The sequence below is a fragment of the Clarias gariepinus genome, chromosome 7 (genome assembly GCF_024256425.1).
Source record: "Clarias gariepinus isolate MV-2021 ecotype Netherlands chromosome 7, CGAR_prim_01v2, whole genome shotgun sequence".
NCBI lineage: Eukaryota > Metazoa > Chordata > Actinopteri > Siluriformes > Clariidae > Clarias > Clarias gariepinus.
Genome location: NC_071106.1, coordinates 35833766 through 35856342, shown reverse-complemented (window position 1 = coordinate 35856342; position 22577 = coordinate 35833766).

Sequence of the window (22577 nt, the reverse complement as noted above, 5' to 3'; positions counted from 1 at the left end):
CAGCAAAAAATGAAACATCCCTTTTTTAGGACTGTTTATTTCAACAATAATGTTGTAAAAATCCAAATAACTTAACAGATCTTCATTTTAAAGGGTTTAAACAATGTTAACCCATTAATTAACATGCACCTGTGGAATGGTCGTTAAAACCTTAACAGCTTACAGAAAGTAGGCATTTAGGGTCACAGTTCTAAAAACTCAGGACACTAAGGACACTTGTCTACCGACTGTGAAAAACACCCAAAAAAAGATGCCCAGGGTCCCTGCACATCTGCATGAACGTGCATTAGGCATGCTGCAGGGAGGCATGAGGACTGCTGATGGCGAGGGCAATAAATTGCCATGTCCGCACTGTGAGACGCCTAAGACAGCGCTACAGGGAGACAGGAAGGACAGCTCGCAGTGGAAGACAACATGTAACAACACCTGCACAGGATCGGTACATCCGAATATCACACCTGCGTGACAGGTACAGGATGGCCACAACAACTGCCCGAGTCACACCAGGAACACACAATCCCTCCATCAGTGCTCAGACTGTCCGCAATAGGCTGAGAGAGGCTGGACATTTGGTAATGTTTTCTTACCAAACATCACCAGCAACAACGCCGCCTATGGGCACAGACACACCTTTGCTGGACCAGACAGGAGTGGCAAAAAGTGCTCTTCACTGATGAGTCACGGTTTTGTCTCACCAGGGGTGATGGACGGATTCGTATTTATCATTGAAGGAATGAGCGTTACACCGAGGCCTGTACCCTGGAGCGGGATCAATTTGGAGGTAGGGGGTCCGTCATGGTCTGGGGTGGTATATCACATCACCATCGGACTGAGCTTGTTTTTATTGCAGACAATCTCAATGCCTTGCGGTACAGGGAAAACATCCTCCTCCCTCATGTGGTACCCTTTATGCATGCTCAACCTGACATGATCCTCCAGCAAGACAATACCACCAGCCATACTGCTCGTTCTGTGCGTGAGTTTCTGCATGACAGCAATGTCAGTGTTCTCAATCCCATTGATCACGTCTGGGACCTGTTGTATCGCAGGGTGAGGGCTAGGGCCATTCCCCCCAGAAATGTCCAGGAATTTGCAGGTGCCTTGGTGGAAGAGTGGGTAACATCTCACAGCAAGAACTGACAAATCTGGTCCAGTCCATGAGGAGGAGATGCACTGCAGTAGTTCAAGCAGCTGGTGGCCACACCAGATACTTACTGGTACTTTTGATTTTGAGCCTCCCTTCATTCGGGACACATTGTGAAACATTTTTAGTTTATGTCTTATGGTGTTGACTCTTTCAGTGTTCATACAAATATTTACACATTAAGTTTACTGAAAGTAAAAACAGTTGGAAGTCTGAGGACGTTTCTTTGTTTGCTAAGTATATGTTTTTTCCCCTTTATTCAGTTCTTTCGGGGCTTTAATGTGGCAGTGCAAAGACTGTTATAGATCAGTATCCTCAAGGTCCCTCCTGCTCAAACACTACAGGTTAGACCATGGCCATTATGGCAGAAGCCTCAGTTATCCATGCACATTTACAGATTGCCCTTGCCGATTCAAGACGAGGAATGCTCTAAAATCTCACTTGAGTAGGTCCCACAGTAACCATATCGTTTTAAAACCTTATGAATTTGCTGTGTATAACTGCCATGTTTGTTTGTGTGGTGGAATTGCCTCTTTCAGTGAATTTAATGGTCATTTATACAACTATTTGAGGAACCATAATTCAGTTAGTTGTATATTTAAGCAGTGTGCATTTAAGACAAATGTGCATGCCACTTTCAAGACTCATAGAAACAGAAATTTTGGCAGATTTTAGAGATGACATAGTACAAACAAACAGGTCAAAAGAATTGCTTAAAAGTTCTGTGAATTCATCCCGAACAGAAGAATTAGATGATGTTGAAGGTAATTCTGGGGCTGGTGTGTCAGCAATACACAGAGAATCTGGCAACAACTATTGTGTTGAAGTTGGCTTCTATTTTGTTGCGGTTGGAAAATTATTACCATGTACCAAGTGCAGCTGTGGATGAGCTGTTACGTGAATTGCATTTCTTGCTGGGCTCTGCATCTCAGCCTATCTCAGAGAGTGTCATTAGTGACACATTCAATTGCCACAACCTGCAAATTGATAAAACTGTTATTAGAGAGCTGACCATTACATTACGTGACACAAACCCTTTGCTAAGGGCAGTTGAAAATGGTGGTCTATTGACATCTGGAATTAAACAGAAACAGTTTTACTGACAAAATTTTGCAATAGTAGATCCTGTGAAATACATTCTGACACCCAGGGTAAAAGCACCTATCAATATGTTCCCTTGTTGAAGTCTTTGGATCAGCTTCTCAGTCAAAATGATTTGCTTGATAAACTAGTGGAAAGTCATAATGCTTAACATCAAGAAATGGGAAATGACTGTGTCTACAGATCAAACCAAGATGGTCAGCATTTTAAAACTAGTGAATTCTTTTCAGATCAGTTTAGAATATCCATTTGCTTGTATGTAGATGATTTTGAAATATGCAAGCCTCTTGAAACTTCATGGAAAAAGCACAAATTATGTGCAGTCTATTGGATTTTGGGTAATGTACCATCAAATTGTCAGTCAACACTGTCCACAATTTATCTTGCATTGTTGTGTAAAACAGATGTTAGTTACAGCTACCAAAAAAATCTTTAAACCTCTATTTCAAGATATTTCCATTTTTTAAAAAAAGGGTCTGTTTGTGCAAAAGTTGGGGACATTTATTGAGCGAACAGTACAGTGTATTGTTGCTGATAATCTTGCTGCACATTCTCTGGGTGGTTTTGTAGAAAGCTTTTCTGGTAAACATTTCTACAGATTTTGTACAGCTCGACGTGCAGAAATTCAGACAAAGGAAGTTATAGCAGGGGAATTTCCTCTCCAATCAAAAAAGTCTCATCAAGCACGTGTTGAAATGGCTAAAGAAAAAGGGGGGAGCTGCTTTTGACTAAAAAAAAACATGTGTTTTTACAGAAAGCCTTAAAAACTTGATATTGGGTTACCCTCCTGATGTGGCACATGACCTTTTTGAAAGCAAAGTGCCAGTTGAACTTGCACACTGTTTTGGACTGCTTATTAAAAACATTAAAAAAAAAAGCCTTGAACAACTCAATGACATTATTTGTACATTTCCGTACAAGTGGAGCGACAAGATCAACAGACCTCATATGATTCCAAAAGCATTTGCCAGCAAAAAAATTATTGGTGGCAATTCTGGTTTCTGGTGAAAACTAGTGTCTTATCAGGCTACTACCCTTAATGATTGGACATCTGGTTCCTGAAGATGAACCTGTGTGGCAGGTTGTTTTGGACTTGAAAGCTATTGTGAAACTAGTTGTGTCTCCTTTTTACACAGATGAGTCTATTTTATACTTGCAGTGCAAAATCTCAGAACACAGACAAGCCTATCTTAATCTATTTTTAGAAAATCAGCTGCTTCCAAAACATCATTTTTTGCAACACTATCCAGAAATGATTCCCCTGGTTTTGCTATGGACAATAAGATTTGAGGCTAAACACAGTTATTTCAAACAAGTGGTTCGACACACAAATTGTTAAAAAAAAAAAAATTAACTTTAGCGAGTAAACACCAGTTAATGGCTGGCCACCAGATGTACCTGCATTTTTTTGCAAGTTTTGCCTTGAAGTCACACATGTCTCTACAATTTCTGTTGATGTGATGAAGAAAGATCTAGCACAAAGCCTTAGTCTGAAATATCCAGGTTTGTCAGTAGTCAGTTTTACCCAAAATGTTGCTGTTGATGGCATAAAATGCAGAAATGGAATGGTAATTGTCCAAGGATCAATGCTGGAATTCCAGAATTTGTTCAGATTGTACAAATGTGCATAATTAAAGATGAGTTGGCATTCATTGTAAAAAAAATTACTTTGTGGTATCATGAGCATTTTCGAGCATTTGAATTGATTCCTACAAGAGAAATTTGGATGATTCCTCACAGTGAACTGAAAGACCCACATCCTCTCGCTGATTATAAGGTTGGACACCTCCGGATGGTTACCCTAAAAAGATTTTTTCATTGTGAGGTAAGACAGTGAATAATTGTGAAGCTGAATAGTAAGCTTATACTGATAATCAAAAATGTCTTAATCTCAAAGGCATCCATTTCTTTTTTCCATCTTCAGTAGTAGCTGTGAATTATGGACACCCCTGTAAAGTTTCGTTTAATCCTTGGAGAAAATGACTGTGAAAAGCTTGTTTTTTCTTCTGGAATACCAGACTCCCTGGAAGAACTTAAGATTAAAATTGAGTAAAAGTTGGGACCCATGGGAGAGTTTCGACTTCGGGTCAGAGATGTGCATTTTGACAATGAGTTGAGAATTCAACTGCTAACCTGCATGACAAAGCCAAACTAAAGGTGGTAAAGTTACCTGCTGACTTTATCGTCCTCACCCCTTACACTCCTGCTCGATATGAGACCATATCTCCATCATCTGCCGACACGTATATTCTCTCATCCACCAAAACTTCTGAACTCTCATGTTCTGAAACATCTGTACTCTCATCATCGGCATCTACATTGTCCCTAAGAACAAACATATGGCCACGTAGTTTTCCTATTCCAAAATTTAGTTATGATGCAGAGCTGGCATTGGAAAAGGGAAATGTTGAATTCCAAAGAGATGGCATTTTACTGAATCCCAGTAGAAAACTAAAGTCCAGCATTTTAGAGACATTGGCATCTGAGATAATGAAGTTTAAAGCATATCCATCATTTCAGGATTTTGATGATGTAGCTGCAGCTCTAATACTAAAACATCCATGTCTCAAGGAACGGGGTTCTGAAAGTGGCTATGGTGGGTGAAAGATAAGTCTCAGAGATAAAATGGGGAATTACCACACGAAATTGAGGAAAATAGGATGCCCAGAACTGGACATCAATTTCATGAAGCACAAACAAGGCGAGGGATGTCCTAATCAAGTGAAAAAAAACCAAGAAGAGCAGAGGTGAACTACTGTCCTAATTATCCAGCTGGAGAAAATAAGGACAGTCTTGAAGAACTAAGAATTGGACTTTTGTTGGAGGTCACTAAAAGAAACAATCAGCATGGGATTAAAACTCAAATGGAAAGAACCTTTGCTTATAGAAGGAGAGAAGTCCTTGAAGATATGCCATATGTTGAGGAATTTAAAAGTAGATGGCCAGCTCTCTTTCATGAGCAAGAGGTAAGTAATTGTGGCAACATATTGGGAGCATAGAGCAAGTTGCTTCTAAATACCAGCTACATGAAATACATTTTAAGCTCACAGTGTTACACTGTCCAGCTAACTTGATGTGAAATTCTAACTGAGATGGGACTGTACAGCGGCTGTAAGTTGACGTGAACTTTGTGTTGTAGTTGAGTGCTGAATTCAGCAGAATTACCACCATTCCTTTGGTTTCAAAGTTTTATGCACCAGCTTGATCAGTACTCCACTCAGCTGATCAGAGTCTTCAAAAGGAAAGGGGGCATGGCAGCAAAAAATATCGGTACCATATTATCAGTTATGGATCAGGTGGGTACTACAGTATAACTGTGTTTTAAATTCCCTAAATCAAAATGGAGCAGTCCCATTTATACATCTTTTATATTGTCCAGAAGGGAACCTCTGATATCAAGCGTGAGTGCATTCTGAAAGCACTGGCTGTTTATCTTGGTGAAGACCCAACAACCGTTGTTACTGAATATTTAATAAGTACTTGCTTGTTAGTTATGTACACAGAATGCTGCACTTACTGTAACTAATTCCTTCTAATTAGTTTGTAGCACAAACTCCTACCAAGATGTGGGTATCATTGTTAAAGGACTGACAGTGCTTCAGAACTTGAGGAATGTAGCACATGCATGTGCCCTTATGCTGGGATTTGTCTATGCTTTAAACCTTGCATACCCGGATGGTCTCTAATATGCATTTAAAGGTTTTCAAAAACTCCTGTTGGAGCTTGAGCCAACAAGACTCTCAAAAAAAGTCCAGGTCCTTAAAAACAAACTACTTGAGTGAGCAAAATGCTGGTGATTTAAGATGGCGCCGGTGAGGTCGGCTGCAGTCACGACTGCTCCGATCACCTTTTCTTTGTTTTTGTTTTTTTAATTCGTTTTTAGCATTTTAAAACCAGTCAAATCATCACCATTGAATACATTAGGTATGATAGAGGGAAACAAACTCGATGACCTCAGGGCCATGATAAAGTTCCAGAGAGACATTCGGGACTGCAATCTCCTCTGCTTCCCCGAGACATGGCTGAACCTAGCGGTGCCGGACCACGCCATCCAGACGGCCGAGTTCTTCTCGGTTCCCCGCATGGACAGGGCATGAACTAGGGGAAGTCAAGGAGAGGCCACGTGTGTTTAATGGTGAACAGCAGCTGGTGCAACAGCGCAAGTGTTGTTCCTCTCACACGCTCCTGCACACCAAATCTGGAACTACTGTCCATCATGTGTCATCCTTTTTATCTACCTCCGGAGTTTACATCCGTCATAATCAGCGCTGTTTATATTCCACCACAAGCAGACACGGACACTGCCTTATGCGAGCAGCACCAGACACAACACTGAGACGCTGCGCTTATTGTGGCGGGGGACTTTAACAGTGCCAACCTCAAACGTGCAGCGCCGAACTTTTATCAGCACATCACCTGCCCCACCAGGAGCGAAAGGACACTGGACCACTGTTACACTACGGTCAAGGACGGCTACAAGGCGCAATCTCGCCCACCATTTGGTAAAACTGACCACGCCGCCATCTTCCTCATGCCTAAATACAAACAAAGGCTGAAACAGGAAGTTCCGGTTCAGAGGAAAGTTGCGCGCTGGACGGACCAATCGGTGGCCGCGTTACAGGACGCACTTGATGACGCAGACTGGGACATGTTCAGAAACAGCTCCGATGACGTCAGCGTGTTAACGGAAGTGGTTGTGGGATTCATCGGGAAACTAGCGGATGATACCGTGGCGAAAAAGACCATCAGAACGTTTCCCAAACAGAAGCCGTGGGTGGATAAAACCATCTGCGACGCTCTGAGATCCTGCACTGGACAGAGCCGGACACTGCCAGCACCGGAAGCACGTTTATCATCACCAAGCATGACGTGAGGAGAGCCTTCAATAGAGGGAACACCAGGAAAGCAGCAGGACCAGACGGCATCTCAGGTCGTATTCTCAGAGCCTGCGCAGACCAGCTAGCACCTGTGTTCACCGAGATATTCACCATCTCTTTATCTCAGTCAACACCCTGCTTCTCTCAGTGACTATCGCCCGGTAGCCCTCACCTCAGTAGTAATGAAGTGCTTTGAACGCCTGGTCAGAAACTTCATAATTTCTTCACTACCGAACACGCTCGACCCACTACAGTTTGCATACCGCCCAAACTGATCCATAGATAATGCAATCTCACATCTCCTACACACATCACTCACTCACCTGGACACTCCGAGGGGGAATTATGTTAAAATGCTCTTCATCGACTACAGCTCTGCATTTAATACCATAATTCCCTCCACACTCACCACCAAGCTGGAGCACCTGGGACTCAGCTCATCTATGTGTCAGTGGATCTCCAACTTCCTAACTGGCAGACCACAGGCAGTAAGGATGGGCGGACATGTCTCAGCCTCCCTCACTCTCAGCACTGGAGCCCCTCTGGGTTGTGTTCTGAGCCCCCTGCTGTACTCTTTGTACACCTATGACTGCGTGGCCACTACCAACTCCACCGCCATCATTAAGTTTGCTGACGACACTGTCGTGGTGGGCCTGATCACGAACAACGATAAGCGGGCCTACCTGGAGGAGGTTGGAAATCTGGAGAACTGGTGCCAGAGAAACAGTCTCCTCCTGAACGTTAGCAAGACAAAGGAGCTGATAGTGGACTTCAGTACAAAGCAGGAAAGGAACTACCAGACCACGTCATCAACAGGAGCCCAGTGGAGAGAGTGGACAGCTTCAGATACCTCAGTGTTCACATCACGCAGGACCTGGCATGGTCCTGTCACATCAACACCATGGTAAAAAAGGCCCGGCAGCGTCTGTACCACCCTAGACGCTTGAGAGACTTCAGACTGCCCTCCAAGGTGCTCAGGAATTTCTACTCCTGCACCATAGAAAGCATGGTTCGGGAACAGCACCATGCCGGACAGACGAGCTCTACAGAGGGTGGTGCGATCAGCTGAGCGCATCATCCGCACTGAGCTCCCTGACCTGCACTCAGTCTTCACCAAGCAGTGCTGGATTAAGGCCAGGAAGATCGTGAAGGACCTCAGCCATCCCAACAATGAACTATTCACTCTGTTGCGGTCTGGGAAGCGATTCCGCTCCCTGAAGGCCAACACAGAGAGACTAAGGAGGGGCTTCTCCTTGCAGGCGATAAGGTCTCTCAACCACACCATCATGCAGAACTAACACAATCTTTTCACAACCAATCAATCAATCAATCTTTTAGATCCATGGACACTATGGACAAATCCACGCACATCTACCTTCACATCTACACTACATGTTTACGTTTACATTCTGGACCATTGCACAAAGACACTTTAATAATGGCACCTTAATAAGACACTTTTTTTCTATGCATATTTGCACACCATCTTTCCTCCAAAAAATCTCAAAATTTCTTAATTTCTTAAATGTTCTTGTACAGTATATTTCTATTTTTATTTCTATTTTTATGTACAGCATATTTCTATTTTTAGTTCTATTTTTATCCTAGTTTAATTAAAATTTTCTATTGTATTTCTTTTATTTATATTTATTTCTTTTTATAAGCTTTAATTCTCTTTTAAGGTCACTGGCGGTCGTATAAGCATTTCATTACATATCGTACTGTGTATGACTGTGTATGTGACAAATAAAATTTGAATTTGGTGTATTTGTTTAAGTTCACATTAGGATGTTTTGAGATGGTCAGTGAACAGAGCAGCTTTTGAGTTAATTTTAGGAAAGTAAATTAGTAATATCAGTTGCAATGATTTAGAAATGTATGTTTACATTTAATAGCAAGAGTCATTTAAGTTTTAACATATCTTAACAGTAAATTCCTAAATGCTAAAGGATCTGCTGTGTTTTGCTTGTGTATTTAGTTTAATTAGTGTGTCAAGTATAATTGATTAAAAAGGATTTTTAATATCCAATATTAATGTAAGTTACAGTTGCTTTTATTTTTGGAAATGCAGAATCTGGAAAATTTGCCTTGTTGAGTAGAACTGTGACTTTATAGAGCTAGGTAAAAGGATTTTTTTTGGTTCACTTATATGCTGCTAATATTTGTTTGACTGAAAATAAGGAAATTTACTGAATATAAAAAAAAGGAAAATTACTGAATGTTTTATAACAGCAATAAAAAAAACAACAACAATTTTAATTGTTTGAAGGCAGTTTGCTTGTTTCTCCTGACATCTTCAATAAATGCATTTTTTCAATTGATTATTTGAAAGCATGTGTTTTACGTAAGTTGAACCGAGAAGAATAAAGTTAATTCAAATAAGAACTTTCAGGTAATTAGAATGTTGGTGTTTTGCATAAGTATAAAGTAACAGAATAAGGTAATTTAAATGTACACTGTAGGCTTTAAAGCGACACAACAAACTGTTTCTGTTGTTAAATGATTAGCTTTGATTTATTTAACCTAACCCAGTTTATTTGGGTTTATTTATTCATACCACGTCCAGGTTATTTAAATCATTTTCATGGAACTTTTTGAAGAAACAGTGTTCGGTTAGATCAACGAAAAAATTTTTTGAGTGAAAGTTACTTTTTGGCCTAGCTTGATCTCCTTTAGGGTATTAAGAATGGATTCGACACATGCAGGAGACAGCTGTGTCTGCATTGTGGTCGAATCCCATGTGACACCCATGATATGTAAGATTAGACAGGGGTTAGATGTTCGGCATCCTGAAACGTGGCAGGAAGGAACCGAACACCTAACATTTCGCTGAAGACCGCTGCTGCCCGAACACCAGGAGTGGCAGAGATTAAACCACCGCCTTCTGCCAGTGCTCAGATCTCTCAGTAGGTCTGCCTGGTATGCCTGCAAAGCCATTGTGTGCAGGACAGCATCAGCCTGACTCGCTGCCTGAAAAAGCTTTTCCCACCAACGAAGATGTTAGTCTGCTAGGTGGGGAGTGTGGATTTTTCCCGGGAGGATGAGCTCCCAGGAGAGAGATAGCCCGCAATCGTCTCTTTAATCTGGGGCATCATCATAAAGGACCGCGCTTTCATTAATGACATTGGAACAAATCAATGTCAAAAGCACAAAAACATGGGATAAATACGGCTTATTCCATAAAAGAGTTAACTCATGAAGGTCAGCAAGAAGGGAAGGGGCCATCATTGATGCCCGACAGAAACCTGTCATCTAACTTTGATCGTTTGGGTTTTTTTTTTTTTTTCCCACGAATTGAGGTGTACACATTCAACAACTGATACGCTCCCTCATTACTAAAGGAGCACTCTGAAGTGATAGTTTCTTCCGCCCATCACAGGAAGAGCCGAAGCGCGCTTGAGAAGTGGACAGTAAAAGCTCATGATCTGCGAGATATTCTTCTACACAAATAGATGAACACTTGTCTAACTCTGCCATCTTTCTGGTGAGTAATAAGACACTTTTTCTGGTGAGTAATAACACATTTTCGTTTTCTTTTTAAAAAGTGCTTGCACATACACACACACAAAAAGGAGTCCTTGAAGAATAAAAGAGCTGAGGATGTTTCTGGTTCATGCCTATTTATAACCTCCAGATGCACCTAATTGAATGACGTCACCTGACCGTGGTTATATATGCCAAAATTCTTTTCAACACGCTTCAACAACCGGTCACGCGAAAAGCATTCCCATAGCGTTTTCATTCAGCATCGAGTGTAGCTTTTGAAAGGGAACACATAATTGTGTTGTCCTGAATTCTGGAGACTGACTTAATTATGACTGCACATGGACTTATTATTTCTATTGCTTTAGATTTTTGATTTTGGTAAATGAGAGTAAGACATGGGTTGAGGCTCTTAATACTGCCTGACTAACTACACTGGTTTGGCCTTTGCAGCACAACTAATCTAATGTCGTCAGTGTATTGAGATGGCAGGTTACCTTTTAGATTTGTGCAAAAGATTTACATTATATTTTAAATTTCTTGTGTATTAAAGCAAAAAAAAAATTTTATATAATAATATGTCACAAAATGCATATAATAATGTATGACAGATCCCCCCTATCTCTCAACAGATAGTTTTTCACAGTTTGGATCCTCTTTCAGAAAGAATATGATATACTGTAGTATATGTAAATTTTGAGTGTACATATAGTTAATTTAGGCACTGGCGAATCATTAAAACTATATGGTGATAAAGTTTTTGTATGAGAAATTTTATGTTGTTTTCATATAACCATATAATGGAATTTGCTTTTGATACCTTATCTGTGCTAAACATACATATGGGGAAGAGGAAGAACACAAGTGCTGATGGTAAAATGTTTTTTTTTTAAGGGCTGTTTAAAATTGATTCAATTAAACAAACACAATCACAGGAACTATATGTACAAATACCCATTAGTTTAGTACAAACTTTACACAAGAAAACTGCTGGGTTTTGCATGTATGAAAAGCAGGTAGAAGCAGGTGGTCAAAAGTACAGTGGCTGGTTCTGCCGGATGTTCTGAAGGGAGTAAATCAAAATTAATTATTTGAATGACAAAACTTTTTTGAAGATAGAGTATACTTGCTTTACAAGACACTGCAAACGAAGCACTGCATTCTCTCTCTGTTATAGTGGAACCTCAGAATACAAATTTAATTTGTTGTGGAGGCCATTTCTTAAGGCTTTACAAATTTTCCCATAAGAAATAATGTAAGTGCAGATAATCCATTCCATTCACTAAAAGATATTACCAAAAATGCATGAAAAATCATGTAACTTTTGAATGAATGCCATATGCAATGTTGCCATCATAGGTTGACTCTTTTAAAGAGGCTTTTGCTAAGTGGAAAAAAAATATATAGTAAAAAATTCCTTAACATGCTTTGCCTTTATATATATATATATGTATATATATATATATATATATATATATATATATATATATATAAACCACATTGGTGACTCCAGCAAGATTAGGCAATTTTTCCCTTATCCTTCATCTTTTTTATCTCCTAATTTTATTTGTGGATTTTGTTTATACATGCTATATGTATAAAATTGTACAATGTTTAAAAAAACAAAAATATCCTTTGTAAATCATTTGTCAATTTATGTATTTATTTATTGTGCAATTGTCTAATATATATAGGCATTAAATAATTGGTAACATTAATTAACTACCGACAAGAAAAATTTTTTTTTCATTTTTTTAAAAATAAAATTTCAAATAAAGGTTTAGTCACTTATATTTTATATAAATATATTAAACCATTTTGCCACCAGTGTTGTGTATGTAAGTCTTGTCTACCAAAAATACAATTTGTTGATCATGAAAATTTTGAAAGCCGCACAAAAAAGGTCATAGGTAAATACTCCTAAGGTGAACCATGTCATATTTTGACTAAATCTTATGGCTCAAGAGCTTTAGACTGTGGTGACTTCAGCAGGCTGATGCAGATCTCCTCATTTGCCTGAAGTGTAGGGAGAATGCTGCCATAGCTGAGGTTTCTGTACCTTAAAATACACTTCTTTTACAGGATTGTTTTTTTTTTTTATAATTAAGCAAAAAAGTAACAAAAAATGTTACTGACATGTTTTCTAAAAGCACAAATGATCATCATAAAGCAGAAATGATCAAGTATCAAGGTTATGATATGTACTATTTAGACTAAGAACATATTAAAGTCAACAAGGTCACATATATTTCCTGTAGCATTTTTATTTAGGCTCTTGACAAAACTTTTAAATGTGACAATCATGATATAATTAAGACAGGGCCTTATAAAAGCTAAAGAAATTTAGAAATTTGCTGGCCAAACAAAATGTTTCACGTTGCTATTTAGTTGATACAACAGTTCTAAATTTTTAGTTGACTTAACTTGTAATTCAAATATTTAAGTCAGCTCAAGTACTATTGGTTGTGGGCATGATCAATTATATTCCTTAAGGGTTGATTTATCCCAACTTTCCATCTACCGTACTCAAAAATTAAGCTGTCCCACTGATGTAGTTGGTTCAAATGATTTTTTTTTCTATAAACACAATACCCCAACAATTAAAACACAAAAACAGAGTAAGTCTAATTATTTACAAACCAGGAACGAAAACATTAATTTATTAGTTAATTTTCCATACTTTTTACTACGTGCAGGATTGCTAGTGGTGAAGGTGGTTGTGTGATGGAAATTTTAGGACACATTTCATAAGGTCATAGGTAAACATTCTAATGGTTTAACCAAAAACTTGTTTAGCTACACCTCATAGTTCAAGACCTTTAGGCCATAGTGACTTAAGCCGGCTGATGCAAACCTTCTCATTTGCCTTAAAGTGTTGAGAGAATGCAGTGTGCTATATCTGGCGTTTTTGTATCTTACAGACTCTACTTTCCATTACATTTATGCGACAAAGTAAAACATATAAAACGTCTCTGGTTACTTTGCTGTAACCCTGTTCCTGAAAAGCAGGAACAGGATGCTGCGTAAAAACGCTATGGGAACGTTCTCCGCGTGACGAGTTGTTAAGGCATGTGTGTCAAACACGCCAAAGATTTTGGCATATACAGTAGGTGGACAACCAGAATGCCTATTACCGTCGCACTCACCGCCATTGGAAAACGGCAGCGGCCAAAATAAATCAGTTGCATTTTAGAGTCATTCGTGAAATGACCGCCAGGTGGCGCAAAGTGACATTTTTTACTCTGCGCAGTTTAAAATATAATTGAGTCAATAAAAAAGTCTTAACAATATGTTGTATAGAAGAAATACTACAGTGATTGTAATTTTCACATCTGAAAACTTTATACAACAAAAATGAAAAATCTGAACCGGATATATTGATATTTATTGTATAATAATTATTGGTTAAATGTTGTTTTGACAGACGATCAAGTTCACTAGCTGATAATTTTATTTGTACAAAGAATGAACTGTTATATCTCTGTTTGTATCTGTTTATTGTTATGTAAAAAAATAAATTCAAAAATACATCAAACTTTAAATATAGAAATAACTGGTAAAATAGACTTTCAGAATAAAGCATTACAATAACTCAAAAAAGACGCACTCAAAATGCTGTGTTGTTTCTGTAAACACATCGTTGGGTGGTTTATGCTGGGTCAAAATTCTGGGTTATTTCGGGTACTTTAAACACATTGTTGTTTTGCTCATGTTGGGTCAGATGTAGTGAGTCATTTACAAATGAACACCTGGTTGGGTTATTTTGACCCAACAACTAGTTTATTCTTTATTCTCTGGTTTCTTCAAACGTCAGCTTGCAAAATGTTTGAAATATTACTGTTATTGTGTCACAGGTGTAGTTTTCGGAAATTTGAGCTTCAGTAGGCTACATCCTCCGGCGCTCTGCGCATAACACCGGTCCAACGCAGCCTTGTAAAGAATTTCAATGGACCATCGCATGGACATCCAACTATAAAATCTGACAAATGTGTGCGGAGAGGACCAACCTGCCGCATTACACACTTGCTGCAAGAGGACGCCTCTTGCAGAGCAATTAATGAGGCAAGCCCCATGGTCGAATGGGCCCTAATTACTAGAGGCGAAGTCTTCCACGTGCCTCAGAGGCTAGGGCAATAGCATCTCTCACCCAATGTGACAGCGTTTGCCCAGTGGCGGCCGCCCTTCAGCTGCGGTCCCCACAACGTATAAAAACCTGCTCTGATTTACGTCACTGGCAAGTGCGGTGGATGTACTGTAAATCTAAAGAGCACAAAGTGGAGACAGTGAGTGAAGTCTTTCCTGCTCCAAAGCTGTAAAGGCGGAGGACAAAGGCTTCAAAAACAACTGGGTGCATAGTCGAGAATGGAACCTTCGGAAGATGGTTGGAGTGAGGATGCAGAATAGCTTTGACCAGCCCAGGGGCAAAGACACAACAAGCTAAAATAGCGTCTATGTACGTTCTACTAGGGTGTATGTCCTACTAGGGCATAATCCCAAAGTCACTTTTCTTGCAGGAACTCCGGCACTGAAACAATTTGGCAGTGGACTGGGTCTACATTTTTTGCTGTGCACCAACTTTTAATACATTTCATTTGTGGGCATAAGTTCTCCTAGAGGACTGACTACTTTGGGGTGGGGTTTCCAAACCCTGTGTGTCACAGCTTGCCTGGACAACAAGTCTGCTCCCAGCTTAGCGGCGCGAGCACAGTCCGCCCAGGCGATTGCTTACGAGACTACCGTAGGGTTGTCCACCCACACTAGGACATGGTAGCCTCTGCTGAAGGGAGTATTTCAGGGCCACAAATAGAGTCATCATTTCTAGGCAATTGATGTGCCACGCGAGAAGATGACCTCTCCAGATCCCTTGGGCTGGACAGCCATCTTAGACCGCACCCCAGCCCGTGAGGGAAGCGTCTGTCGTTAGCAGTTTGCGAAGACAACACACGCGCAGGAGACAGCTGTGCCCGCATTGTGGCCGAATCTTATATGACACCCATAATATGTCGTAATTGAGCAGGAAGAGAACGCTTTTTATGGCGTTAATTCTTAATTTTAAGAATTGAAGTGAGATAAAATAACAACTCGATGTTGAAGCACTAGCTGCTAAGACTGAGCCAAAATCAACCAGTCGTCTGTGTAATTCAGGAATCATGAAGCCAGGGCTGCATCTGTACATTTTATATATGCGCGGGGTGACATAGCTAGGCCAAATCGAAGTACCCGAAACTGATAGGCTTCGCCCAAAAGCGTCCCTTAGGTGGATTGTCACAAACCAAAGCGCTGGTTGGATTTAGGAACAGTCATTTTGGCTGTCAACATTTTTATATTCAGCCCAAAGAATTTTAAATTGGATGCAACCCCCATGTGTCCAAGAATTACTGACTATAATAGCAAGATTCTCTGTCTGGCAGGGAAACATGTTCTATGGCCCCTTTTCCTAGCAAAGCCTGTAAACTCTGCAGTGCTTTGTACCTAAGGGCATTAGATGTTCTGCATCCTGAAGCACAACAGGATGGAACCGAATACCTCCGAAGACCGCTGCCCTCCGAAACACCAGTGGTGGCGGAGATCGAACCACGGCCTCCCTGAAACGGACTGCTAGGCAAGGGGGTGTCAATCTATGAGGGGGTGCTCAGCTCGGCTTTGCGCTTTACGGCTGGTGAGAACCAGACCTGGTCAGGACTGGGTAGCCGACAGTCCCAACCCCTGAGCACGGCGAGGAGAAACCTCACAAAGGCCTGCTCATAGAGCTTTGCCTGCCTTAACCTAGTGGCGGCGGTGTTCACGGCTTCGTCAAAAAGGCCGCAAGGCAAGATGGGGCATCAAGGAGGAAGCCGCGATCTCGTCCCTGATGCTTGTGAGGTTAGGCCACAACTGTCTCTACATGGCGACCATGGCAGCCATAGAATGGCCGATAGCACACCAGCCCGACCTGCTGAGAGAGAGAGAAAGTTTTTCCGCCCCTTTGAGGAAGCGCCGAAGAGCACTTGAGAAGTGGACGGTAAAAGGTTCATGATCCAGCGAGAGAGCGAGAAAAAAGGAAGATTCCGTCTTGTGGGCTTCCACCAGATTTGCATGCAAGAAATGCACCACGGCTCGCAATCTCGTTTTAAAGACTGCGAGCCGAGTGCGAGGGACTTTTAAAGCGAGAAATCGCGGTTCTCACATGCTCCCTCAAGCCCAAGGATAGCGTGTGCTTTAGTTTTCTAAATTGAATTCTTCTCCACTGGTAAGAAACCTTCACTCTGTCTCCCCTTCCTCTGTGTCTTCATGCAGCCTATCATTCCTCCCAGACCTCTTTTTCTCTCTACCACTAGAGACTGCGACTGAAACTTTCCTTTCCTCTCTCTCCTCATCCATAGATCTCCTTTGCCCGCTGTCATCTAAACCAAGAAAGACGTCTTGTCCTGCTCCTTGGCTATCTGATGTACTGCGCAACAACAGGAGAGAATTAAGAACTGCGGAGAGAAGATCGCGTCAATCGCAACTTGATGCAGATCTCATTTCTTACCAGACTCTTCTCTCCAAATTTCCATGTGACGTGACTTCTGCCAAAACTACCTTCTTCAGACAAAAGTTGGAAGCCTCTGCACATGATCCTGGCAAACTCTACAACATCTTCTCCTCATTACTCAATCCACCGACTCCTGCTGCCCCTTCCTCTCTGACTGCTGACGATTTTGTCACATTCTACGATGGGAAGATTGCAGCAATCCGCCAGTCCATCGCTCTCAACCAAACTCCTAAGACAGAACCTCAGGACCTTCCCTTCCCTCCCTTAGCAGAATTCTCCTACCTGTCATCTGATAAGATTCAACAGATCATCTCGTCATTTAACCCCACCACCTGTTCATTAGACCCAATCCCTTCCACAATGCTCCAGGCCATCTCACGAGACCTCCTTCACCACAGCCATCATCAACCATTCCATATCATCTGGTCATGTACCTGCTGCTTTTAAGAAGGCAAGGGTTATTCCCATCCTCAAGAAACCCTGCCTGGACCCATCAGAAGTTAACAACTATAGCCCGGTACCACTGCTCTCTTTTATTTTCAAAATTCTTGAAAGAGCTGTTTACAACCAAATGTCTCTTTATCTCTCACAAAACAACCTTAATGGTCCCAACCAATCTGGATTCAAAGTGGCACATTACACAGAGACTGCCCTTCTGTCAGTCACTGAGAAGCTCCATGCTGCTAGATCTGCTAAACTGTCATCTGTCCTTGTCCTCCTGGACCTGTCAGCTGCATTTGACACGGTAAACCACAAGATTCTATTATCTATTCTTACAAGCCTTGAAATTTGTGCAACAGCGTGGCAATGGTTTGATTGTCCTAGAAGATTGGGCAAATGAGGTAACATGAAGGGGATTCATACATCTGCCCCACGTAGACTCTCTACTGGTGTCCCGCAGGGCTCAATACTTGGTCCTCTGAAAACAGAAAGGAACTTTTCACCCAACTAAACGAACACAATCTTGATACATTCTGGATTGAGAACATAATTCAATCAACAAACCTTTTATATTTAAATAAATAAATAGTAAAAATATAATCAAGGCAGAAAAATGACTGCTAATAGCTAAAATGAAGACATAATTGGAAAGTAAAAAACAAAGTAACTTATTAATGCCATATAGCTGTCATGTCTTCTGGTGAAGGAAGTGGACGCAAAAAGCAGGATTAGTTCGTGACAAGTTTTATTCTTCCTTTTTTTTCTCTGAGATTATTCCTCAGTACACTATATGCAAAACAAGAATCGCAACAACAGCAACTTGGAAAGCTGGGGGTCTGCAGGTGGGTCGGGTTGAAAGTAGAAACGAACAAAAAACATAACAAACAAATCAAGCCGCGGTGACGAGGTCGAAAACCCCGGCGTACTGAGAGTCACTCAGCCTTGACCTTGACCGTGACGGTGGCAGCAAGAAAACCTCGGCCTTGACCCCTCCCTGCAGACTCCGCTCAGTCCTGGGAAAACACATACACACATAAGATATCTAAAACCACGACAGACAGAGGTGCACGTCAGTGAACAGACAACGTGAAGAGAGTTCGGCTGGGCTATAAATAGAGACACGTAAGGATGGACAGGTGATCATAATTTGGTGCTCATCACAAACCAGGGAGACATATACACACAGACACACTAGGGGGAGACAAAAGAGCGGCTCAGTAATCCGGTGACCCAGATCTTACCCTCCCGGGCTGAGTTGGCAAGGATGTTACAGTACCCCCCCCCCCTTAGGACCGGCATTCCCAGGGGGGTGCGAGCGCCCTTTCCGTGTGATCGGAGGGAGTGAGGACCTACCGGCCTGATGGAATTGCCGGCGGGCGGGTCGACCCGGGGGTCGTGGTGCTGGGCGATCCGGCCGGGCTTGATGGAAATCGGTTATGAGTTCTCTACTCATAATGTCCCGGGCCGGGACCCAGCTCCTTTCCTCCGGGCCGTACCCCTCCCAATCCACCAAATACTGGAGGGAGCCCCCTCTCCTCCGAGAGTCCAACAACTCTTTTACTCGATACGCCGGGGCGCCCTCTATTTCCACAGCCCCGGGGATCGAAGGCTCTGCGACGCCTCCGTCTAGGGGTCCCGGAATCACTGGCCTGAGAAGAGAAATGTGAAACACAGGGTGAATTCTCATGTGGTGAGGTAGCTGTAACTTAAAGGTGACCGGGTTTACTTGTGCAAGGATGGGAAATGGACCGATGTATCTGGGAGTGAGTTTTCGACATGGGAGGTGCAGGTGGAGGTCCCGTGTGGAGAGCCATACTCGATCCCCTACCTGGAGTGGCGGACTTTCCCTCCGCCGTCTATCGGCATTTTTTTAAAATCTATGAACTGCTTGGGAGATCTTGGTGTGTGCTTCCTCCCATACTTTTTCCGCTCGTTAAAACCACTGATCCACCATAGGGATATTGGTGGGAGTGGCATCCCAGGGACAGAGCGGTGGTTGATGCCCTAGCACACACTGAAACGGTGTCATGCCGGTCGAGGAGTGACGTAACGAATTCTGCGCATATTCCGCCCAGATTAAACAGTCTGCCCATTCATGTTGTCGACTACTACAATATGCTCGGAGGAACCTTCCGAGTTCTTGGACAGTCCGCTCTGCTTGTCCATTTGACTCAGGGTGGTAGCCTGACGTCAGGCTAACTGTGGTTCCCAATTTCTGGAAAAAAGCTTTCCAGACCCGTGCGATGAATTGGGGACCACGATCCGAAACAATATCCTCCGGGATACCGTAGTAACGAAACACGGAATCGAATAAGCTTTCTGCTACCTGGAAGGCTGACGGGAGAGAACTAAACGGAAGGAAACGACTTCCCTTCGAGAATCGATCCACCACCACAAGAATAGTTGTGTACCCCTTTGACACCGGCAGATCCGTGACAAAGTCCACGGCGATATGGGACCACGGTCTGTTAGGTGTAGGTAGGGGCATTAATTTACCAACTGGCAACCTACGGGGGTTTTTGGTTGCGGCACATGTTGCACAAGATAAAACGACTGTTCTCACGGTTTCCCGCAATTTTGGCCACCAGAACTTAGGTTCTAATAGGTGGATGGTTCGTGACACGCCGGGGTGACCTGATGCGAGGCTTGTATGCGCCGCGATCGTCACTCGTTCGCGTAGAGGCTCCGGAACGTACGTTCGATTCGGAGGACAGCCCTTGGGCGCGGGGTGGGACCGCGCCAGCTGGGCTATCTCCGAATCGATGTCCCACACGATCGGAGCCACCACGAGTGACGATGGCAAGTCGGATTGTTGTTGTGATCCGGCGCCGGATAAAATCGAGATAGCGCGTCTGCTTTTTTATTGCGAGAGCCCGGTCGATACGTGATAATAAAATGGAAACGCGTGAAGAACAGCGCCCATCAGGCTTGGCGAGAGTTCAATCTTTTTGCTTGTTGGATGTACTCAAGATTCCGATGGTCGGTGAGTACAGTAAAGGGATGTTTAGCTCCCTCCAGCCAGTGTCGCCACTCCTCTAACGCCGCTTTTACTGCTAGCAGTTCTCTATTACCAATATCATAGTTGCGTTCGGCAGGACTTAGTTTTCGTGAAAAGAAAGCACAAGGGTGGAGTTTCGCTGGGTTGCCATGGCGTTGTGACAGCACCGCCCCCAGCCCCACTTCCGACGCATCGACCTCAATTATGAATGGCTTCTCCAGGTCCGGCAGTTTAAGAATGGGCGCAGAAGTGAAAGCATGTTTGAGTCGCTGGAAAGCTGCGCGCGCTTCCAGCGAGAACTCGCGCAGGCGCTGTGGTTTGCCCCTTAATAAACTTGTGAGCGGTGCCGCCACTGTACTGAAGCCCCGAATAAATCGCCTATAGAAATTGGCAAACCCAAGGAAGCTCTGTAGCGCCTTAACTGACTTGGGTTTTCGGCCATTGTTGTACCGCCTCGACCTTGGTCGCTTCCATCTCGAATCCCTGGGGTCCTATGCGATAACCGAGAAATGCTATTTCCTTTTGATGAAAGTCGCATTTCTCTGCCTTCGCATAGAGTCCATGCTCGCGTAGACGACGAAGGACTCCGGTTACATGCACGACGTGTTCCGCATATGACCGCGAGTACACCAGAATATCATCTAAGTATACTATAACATAACGGTTTAACATATGTCGAAACACGTCGTTCATGAACCCCTGAAACACCGCAGGTGCGTTTACCAGCCCATACGCCATCACGGTATACTGGTAATGTCCGGATGTGGTGCTAAACGCCGTTTTCCATTCATCGCCCTCGCGAACACGTACCAGATTGTATGCGCTACGGAGATCGAGTTTAGTAAAGATAGAAGCGCCTCGGAGTTGGTCGATCGCGGCCGGCACCAGGGGCAGTGGGTGCTTATACTTTACTGTAATAGCGTTTAGACCACGATAATCTATGCAGGGTCTAAGACCCCCGCCTTTTTTTTCAATAAAAAAAAATCCCGCCGACGCTGGGGACGTGGACCTGCTGATGAGCCCCTGCTGGAGAGCCTTACTCACGTATTCCTCCATGGCCTGTGTTTCCACCACAGACAATGGATAAATGCGCGCGCAAGGCGGTGTTTTCCCCGGCAGGAGCTCAATCGCGCAGTCCCACGGACGATGGGGGGGAAGTCGTGCGGCAGCCTTAACACTAAACACATCTTGAAATGCTCGGTACTCAGATGGCACAGTGGTTGATAGTTGGGCGCGAGGACTTTCAATGGTTGTGGTTTGGACCATCAATGAGGATGGTTTACAAAATTTCGCGCATCTTGGGGCCCAGGATATGATACGAGACTGTGCCCAATTAAAATTTGGGTTGTGATAGCTATGCCATGGGAGACCTAGCACGACCGACTGATCCGCCTGCGGGAGCACAAAGAAATTTTAGCTCCTCGGTGTGACCTGGGAAAGTTAATCGAAGTGGCACGGAAAGATGTTCAAGGGGCGATTGTTTTAGATGTTGACCATCTAGAGCCTTTACTGGGATCGGGTAGGGAAGCTTCGACACGGGAGCTCGGAGCTTGGAAAGAAGAGTAGAGGAGACAAAATTCCCAGCCGAACCCGAATCTATAAGGGGAAAGACAGACACAGTGTGATTATTGTAAGACAAAGTAGCCTGTAAACAAAAAGAGTGATGAGTACGAGGTGGGGTGTAAGTGGTTACGTTTAACAGCGGACAGGTGTTTACTCGATGGGATCCCCCCCCACAGTACAAACATAACCCCGCCGTTAGGCGTCGTCGGCGCTCCTGGGCCGAAAGGTGGGACGTGCCATCCATCGGCTCAGGTTGATTGCTTTCACGCGGTTCGGTGGGGGGTTTGCTGAGGCTATCGCGGTGGCTTTGCTCGGACCTTCCTGCTGCGCTTCGAGGTGGGAGGTGCCGACGCTGGCCGCGGAGGTGCTGATCCAACTTGATGGCCAGGTTGATACTGTCGTCCAGTGACAGCCCGGCATCACGACACGCTAGTTCGAGTTGTAGTTCGGGTTGGA